Here is an 8,290-nt window from a genome sequence, read left to right on the forward strand (position 1 = left end):
GCACCACTTCACCTCTTCCTGCTGAATCTACACGACAGACATTTCCCCCAGTGTCCAGCCCATCAGGGGCACCCAGGAGCTAAACCAACATCAGTGCCTCCCGCCTATCTAGTTACTTTCCAGTGCAAAAGCACTTTCACCTGTGAGAGGCAGATAAGTACTGTTGTGATTACCTTCCCATTTTTCAGATGAGGAAACTGAGGCTCCAGAGAGGTTAACTGGTGAACCCCAAGGTATGGGAAGTCAGTCCATGGCAGAGCCTGACCTAAGACCAGATCCCCACCCTTTCCGACCACCGGTCTTTCCAGATCCAGGTCCCTCTTGGTGCAATGAATCTCACACTCCAGATGGGAGATTTCAGACCTTGAGAAGCCGCATCACAGGGAGGGAGGCCAGGCCTGCCCCAGGAGAGCCTCTCACCTCCCTCACATCATTTGGCCTCTGGTTCCTCTGAGTCCCCAGGGCAGCCCTTGTCCAACCACACCCACCTCCCTGTGCATTCAGTGAGTCACAAACAGATCTGCACCCTCAGCCCAGCCCAGACCTGCAAGGGCTGGTGGCCTGAGAAGCCTCAGCTGGTTGGTCTCCCAGCAGAGCCCAGAGACCCTCACTTGTCTGCGAGCTGCAAGCTGGTGGACCTTCCCTCCTTCCTGGGGCAGTGAACTGTCCTCATAGAGAATCTCATGGTCCAGCTTTCATGGCATCTTGTCTCATCTTAGTCTTAACATCCATCCCATCAGTCACACCAAGTACATTACCTTTTAAACCTGGAGAATCACTCCTGGTGCAGAGATCGCTCCCACCCCCAAGCATGTCCCCAGCCCCCATGCATGGCTCATGTCCAGCCTCAGTTTGTGGTGACTCTCTACCAGGCCATTGGCCAGGCCTCTTTCTTCTGGGCTTCCTTTATCACAAGATTTCCTTCCTGATTCTTGGCTGGACAGGTTCTCAGCATCTCTCTTCCATCCAGTGGGAGGACAGACCACAACAGCCAGCACCAGCTCCTACCCAGCCAGGGGCTCGGGACATACCAAGAACCCCACAAGGAACAGGAAGTGGGACTCTGTAGATCCCCACTCACGGCCCCTGAGATCATGCTGACAGATCTGAGACTCTCCCATCGGGGGCACAGAGGGGAGGGAAAGCCCCAGCAGGAGCAGGTAAATGGGGAAAACCTCATTTGAGGGGTCACTCCCCATCCCTTATGGGCCTAAGAAAGAAGCCCATCAGCCTGTAGCCAGCACACCTGCTCTCCCTCCCTGGAGTAAAACCCTTCCCTCCTACCCAGTGCCCACTGACACTCCCAGATGCAGCTCAGATGGCACCCTGGGACCCTGCCCCGTCCTGACCCAGCTGGAATTAGGAGCTCTCTGTGCTGGGCTCCCATAGCACTTCAGCAAGTTGTCAGTCACTTGTGGTGTGACCAGGTCACTGACTCTTGCCCTCCCCCTTCTGATGCAGACTCCCAGCCCCGGGCACAGGGTGGGCAAGGAGATCCCACTCTCCAGCTGGGGCAAGTCAAGGTTGGCACCTGGGAATGGGGTCCTGTTGACTCACCCTTGTCCCATCCCTCCTGTGAGAATGCTGGGGTGTCACACATGCTCTTAAATACGACAAGCAGCTTTCAGCTAAGCAGCATATGGCAGCCGTGATGAGTTTCCACTCAGCAAATGTTTACTGAGCACACTTGTAAGGAGCACGTCGCCAGGGCCCTCCTTTCCTGTCCAGTCACCATCTGCTGCAGTCACTGAGTCACGAGGAGAGCGTCACGCGTGCTCTGTCCCCCACAGTTCACCCCACAGCCACCCAGTCTCCTGCTGGTGCTCCACCTCTTTAGGACCCAGGCAGTGTCCATCACGGGTTGGGCCCAAAGACACAGTCCACGTCCACCATCTTGCTTCCAGTGGAGACACAGCTTATGCATGTTTCATACTCAGTTATTTGCTCTCAGCAACAATAAGGAAGAGAGAAGAGAATAGCAATTTCAATTGTGCAGCAATTCCACTCTAGGAGAATCTACTCTCTTCTCTAACTGAAGGCCTGGAGTGAGCTTGAGATGGAAGCTGTAAATCCACAGGTTCCCTCAGGCCCCTTGGTCCATCTCTCTGCTCCCACCCACCTTCCCTGAGGGTAGGGCTGTGCCAGGAACTGTTTTAACAGCTTTTCAGGAGGAGAAGCCCCTGGTCTCGTGCATTTGCCAATCCCTGTGGTGTGGGTGCTTCCCTGGTGGCTCAGATGGTAAAGAACCTGCCTGCGTGCAGGATATCCAGGTTCAATCCCAGAGTGGGGAAGGCCCCCTGGAGAAGGGAATGGCAACCCACCCCAGTATTCCTGCCTGGAGAATCCCATGGACAGAGAAGCCTGGAGGGCTACAGTCCATGGGGTCGCAAAGAGTCCGACACGACTGAGCGACTAACACTTTGGGCTTCCCGGGTGCCCTGCGACTCAGCAGCACGCAGACGGTGTGAATACCCGTTCTGTGGCTCATTTCAAACCACCAGCACGCGGACACTGAGCACAGACTTGGGCAAAAGACGAGTAAAACCAGCTCTCACAAGCCAGCTCCAGGTGTTTTTAACACATCACTGTCTGAGGAGACATTTCCGTTTACAGACACATTTTCATGTAGCGTTGCCCAGAAACACAGGCAACTGTTCACCAGGAGGAAAAGGCAGGCTCTTCCAAGGCAGGAGGACGACTTCCCCGGGGTGGTCCATGGGTCTGCACCGCAGCAGCATCCTAGGGGTCCACGGGAGTGGTCTTCACTGTATTGTGTGTGCTCAGTAGCCTCCGACTCTTTGCGGCCCCATGGACAGTAGCCCGCCAGGCTCCTCTGTCCATGGGATTCTCCAGGCAGGAATACTGAGGTGGGTTGCCATTTCTTACTCCAAAGGGATCTTCTCAACCTAGGGATCGAACCCATATCTCTTGCATCTCCTGCGTGGGCAGGCAGGATTCTTTACCACTGGAGCCACCTGTGAAGCCCAACTGTATTTTATTTCACCTTAAATCCTAATTCTCCCTTTCAATAACCAAAGTGAAGGCTTGTCACCGTTCACCACTCTCCTTCTTCACTAGACACCCCTGGCGAAGGCTCAGTGGGCCCCCCACCTACCTGCACCCCAGGCTGTGTATCCTGAGAGCGTAGAACGTCTTTCTCTTTGGAAGCCCCCCCCTTCCTCACGCCCCATCTCTGCCCCCCTTTCCAACCCACTCCTCACCCGCACCGCTCACCCCACCCCGGGTGCTGGGAAGCAGGACTTTGCAGACAGACGCACAGACACAGACTGATGGCATTCCTGCTTCTATCCTGGGTAATCATGGGCAGATCCTCTACGTCCTCCTCCCCTGGCTTGCTGGGAGAACTAAGTAAATATGGTGCAAGAAGCAGTCAGTACAGGGCAGCCCCAACAGGCTTCCCTCCTCCCATCCTCCCAGGGAAGCAGCTTGTGTCATAGTCAGACAATGTCGCCACCCAGTGGCTGATCTCAGAATTGCCCAAAAGGCCCGTTGCTGCGGCGGCTGCTGCTGCTGCTAAGTCGTTTCAGTCGTGTCCGCCTCTGTGCGACCCCATAGACGGCAGCCCACTAGGCTCCACCGTCCCTGGGATCTCCAGGAAAGAACACTGGAGTGGGTCAAAAGGCCCGCAGCTGTTCTATATTTGCGGGAAATCGCTTTAAAGAAGGGAAGGGCTGGTGAGTGTCTGGTGGGAATCAAGACCCAGTTTCTGAGAGGCTGCCTGGTATCGTGGAACGACCTGGGGCACTGGCATCAGGTTCAGGTAACAGATATGCCAGATACTAGCTGTCGGACCTTCAGCAAGTTATTTAACTTCTTGAGCCTCAGTATCCTCATCTGTAAAATGGGTATAATGATTTCTGTGTCAGATAAACACTCAATAAGTGTTTGTTGCCATTCTCCTTTTGAGCCCTCTTCCCAGCCCTGTTTCCCAGAACCTAATAAATATCACCTTCCTGCCTCTACAGTTCCCATGAAGTCCCTTGGCCTCATCTTCTCAACTCTGTTTTCAGGGTTCCCTTTACTCCAAGAGGAAGGATCTCAGAGTCCACAGTCATCCCCTGTACTTCACGTCCCAAAGCTCTAAATATTCACAATATTTCAATAAAAGGGATACTTTTCGTGACACACTCATGCAACAAAATTATGTCAAAGATGTTATATAAAGTAAAATACCACGTTATTTATTTGCAATAAAAGCCTCCCCATTCTGGGGACAGGTATCAAGCCACGGACTCTAGACACCCCCTTCGCATTAACAAGTTCTCTCCCCAACAAGGGGGCTTGCTGGGCACAGACCCTTGATGATCAGGGTGGGACTATTTGTCCTACCATCAGGAACTTCCTGAAACTTCCTGACCCAACCGGAAGCACATCGCTGGCGGGCAGATTGCTATGACCCTGAATTCCAAGGACACAGGGACCCGCATTATCAGTGCTGGCCAGTGTCCTTGAGGCTATAAATCCTCCCTGATGGGCCAGTGCCACAACTTATTTACTTATTAGATCTGAATCCCATCTTGTTTTGAGTGCTCTGGACAAATATCTGAACTTATCTGAGCCTGCGAGCTGTCACAGCATTGGGAATGTGTTCCCACTTCAGGAGTCTCTGGGTTTAATAAGTGGGGCCCTGTGCATGTGTCCAGTGAGGCCACAAATCCTTCATAAAAACGCCTATTTTCCAGAAACCATTCTCCAGGAGATGCTGCTTTTATAAATGGTTGGCTCTAATGACTTCACTTTCCCTTTTCACTTTCATGCATTGGAGAAGGAAATGGCAACCCACTCCAGTGTTCTTGCCTGGAGAATCCCAAGGACGGGGGAGCCTGGTGGGCTGCCATCTATGGGGTCGCACAGAGTCGGACACGACTGAAGCGACTTAGCAGCAGCAGCAGCAATACTAGACAAGGTTTCCAGGAGCGCCCCCTCGTGGCACTACATTTTCCTAATTTTCTTTTTAAAAGATGGGATAGAAAACTGAAGATTCTCACTAATTCCTTCACCAATTCATTTCTGGATTTTAAGTTTCAGTCACTGAAGCTCTTTTGCAATAAAAGAAAAATGTAAATGTGTATCAATAGTGCACTTGTCCAAATGAAAATAAAAACAAAAACAAAAAATTTATTTTAAAAGAGTGCATTTCCCTAGTGGTGCAGTGGATAAGAATCCATCTGCCAATGCAGGGGACACAGCTTTGATCCCTGGTCCAGGAAGATTCCACATGCCACTGAGCAACTAAGGCCGTGAGCCACAACCACTGAGCCCACGCTCTAGACCCAACAGCCGCAACTACCGAGCCTGCGTGCCACAATTGCTGATGCCTGCATGCCTAGAACCTATGCTCCACAACAAGAGAAGCCACCTCGATGGGAAGCCTATGCATGGCAATGAAGAGCAGCCCGTGCTCACCATAACTAGAGAAAGCCCATGCAAAAGCAGCGAAGACCTAGCACTGCCAAAAAATTTAAAAATAAATAAAAACATTTCTTTTTAAATGGTGCATCTGATCACACAAATGCTGTAGTCTTCACTCACTGGAAAGAAACACCATTAAATCTGAGCAAATGGATAAACTTGTAAGTTCTATTATACATCCAGAGGACAGGAACAAACAGATCACAAAACAGGAAATGCAACTGTTTCGCACAACCAGTGGAAAAAATATGGGGCCTATTGGACAGTTGGGGATCCCACTACAAATCACCACAAACTGAGTGCCTTTAACAACAGACATTTGTTTTCTCACTCAAGTTCAAGATAAAGATGTCATCAGGGTTGTTTTGGGATAAGACTTCTCTTCCTACTTTGTAGATGAAGTAATGAAGTAAATGTTTGCCCTTAGGGTTTTCTTTAAGCCCAAAAGAAAGTATCAACACCCATTTATGATAAAATATGTGGAGACAGTAAGATGATCATCGTTTGCCAGGGGTTAGTGGGGACTGAGGTCTGAATAGGTGGAGCACAGAGGGTTTTTAGAACAGTGAAAATATTTAGTATGGTACTATAAGGGTACATACAAGACATTGCATACTTGTCTAAACCCATAGATGGACAACACCACGAGAACCCAAGGTAAACTATGGAATTTGGGTGATTATGATGTGTCTGTGTAGGTTCATTCGTTGTAACAAATGTCCAGTCTGGTGGGGGACGTTGAAATGTGGGAGACTGAGCATTGAGGGGGCACAAAGAGTGTATGGGAAATCTCCATACCTTCCACTTAGGTTTGCCATGAACCTACTCTTTAAAAAATAACAATAAAGTATTTTTTTTTACCAAAAAGTGACAGAGCACTATAAAAGATTTAAACAATGTAAAAGTGTACATTGCAGAAAGTGAATAAGCAAACCCTGATCAATTCCTCATCTTTGAGTGGGTGGTACAGTTAACCTGGGTATGGTATAGATTGTTCTGTACATGCATCTATATACACGTATGTATCTATTTATATGTTTTTGCAAAAAATGAGACCACAGAATGCATAGTTTTGTCATTTTTTCCATTGACATGCATATCTTGGACATCTTCACTTGGCAATACATCTGGGTTCACTCACTTGTCCTAACAGTGACATTTTTTCCTTCTTTAAACAATTCCCTATTGGTGGCCATTTGGATTGTTTCTTATTACTGAAAAGTGCTGCACTGAATTATCTGTGTATTTATCACTGTGATCTCTGTTTTTCTAATGGGTAAATTGATGGAGCAAAGGCTATATACACATTATATATTTTAATAAGTATTGTCACCTTTTTCTCAATTTTGTATCAAATTAAAACTCAACATCATGTGAGTGTCGATTTCCCTAAACCCTCGTCAACCTTCAGTATCGTTAAAAATTTTTAACTTTACCAATCTCTGCAAAAATAGTTCATGGTTTTAATTTTCATGCCTTAAATTTTCATGCAAGTTTTAAAATTCTAGTATTCATTAAATGGCCAGTTGTGTTTATTCTTCTGACTCTCCATAGTCTCCCCACACTTTTCTATCTATTGTTAGTCTGAAAAAGTGAAAGTGAAGTTGCTCAGTCTTGTCCGACTGTTTGTGACCCCACGGACTGTAGCCTACCAGGCTCCTCCATCCGTGGGATTTTCCAGGCAAGAATACTGGAGTGGGTTGCCATCTCCTTCTCCAGGAAAGCTTCCCAACCCAGGGATTGAACCCAGGTCTTCTGCATTGTAGGCAGACGCTTTACCATCTGAGCCACCAGGGAAGTCTTATTTCCTATTTATTTGTAAGAGTTTCTCTGGAAATGAGTTATCTATCTACTTTATGTATAGGGAATATACTTCTCCAACGTGTCCTTTTTCTTTGTTTATTCCCTCTCTCGTCCTGCTATCAAGGACTTGAATGGCTAGAAGCCATCTGTGATTTACGGCAGGGATAAGGTTTTCAGGAAGGACATTGATCAAGTAGAAGAGTGTTGCAGTCTTAAGTACCCCCAGCTCCTCAGACACTAGGGGAACCTTAGTCTCTGTGATGCTCAGTTGTGTGGAAAATACAGGGAAGGCAACCCTGAGTGGGGTGAAAAGAAATGCTGTGCAGTGAGTAGGGTACGGAAGTCTATGGAGGTGAGTCAGTGGGCCTGTTGGCCAGTAGGAAGAGGGACATGCCAGGGCTTCAAGAAGAAGTATTTCTTTTGAGGTAACCCGGCCAGGAAGACACAGTGCTGACCACACAGCTGCTGGAAGCCTCCGATTACTGTGCAGCTCAGGCCTTAGCAAGTTCTCCCTGAAGGCAGACCACCCACCCACGGCAGTCCTAGACCTTCCCGACTGCAGCCTTAAGGGCTGCGGATGGTCTGTGTAGAAAGAAGTTCTAGCTGAAAGAAGCCAGGTCTTTATACAGAACTGGTAGCTTGTCCTAATGGCTGGGACAGATTCACTGAGAGTCATGGAGGAAACCACGGTCCCAAGACCACAGAATCAAAAGTAACTGTGGCAAGTCCTCCTGGGACCCCAAGGTCATTATAAAGGACCAGACCACACCAAGGTGGCAAGAGTCCTATTTGGCATTTTTTACTTCTAAGAAAAAATGAAAAGTAGGCCTGTTGTACCTGTTCTTCAGTTCAACTCCTGCAATGACAGATCCACCTTTACTTTCTGAAGATCTCCCCGGGGCGGGCGAGGGGGTGGGCGGTTCCAACTGCGGCTCTGGTCTTTTTAATTTCTGGAAGGCAGTTCCTCCACAGTATCTTTAGGGAATTTGAAAAGTTGCTGCCAAGGGAGTTTCAATGATGCTAATCAATTTTCTGGCTATCTCCTTCAGGCCAC

The 8,290-nt window shown here is 48.7% G+C and overlaps 1 non-coding gene across 1 annotated transcript; it reads right to left on the reverse strand.

Annotated features, from left to right (window-relative positions):
* Positions 1–7,158: 7,158 nt before the first annotated feature.
* Positions 7,159–7,230, reverse strand: TRNAC-ACA. The gene has a single exon. It is a non-coding gene; the product is annotated as a tRNA-Cys (tRNA).
* Positions 7,231–8,290: the final 1,060 nt, after the last annotated feature.

The sequence above is a fragment of the Bubalus bubalis genome, chromosome 6 (genome assembly GCF_019923935.1).
Source record: "Bubalus bubalis isolate 160015118507 breed Murrah chromosome 6, NDDB_SH_1, whole genome shotgun sequence".
Classification (NCBI taxonomy): Eukaryota; Metazoa; Chordata; class Mammalia; order Artiodactyla; family Bovidae; genus Bubalus; species Bubalus bubalis.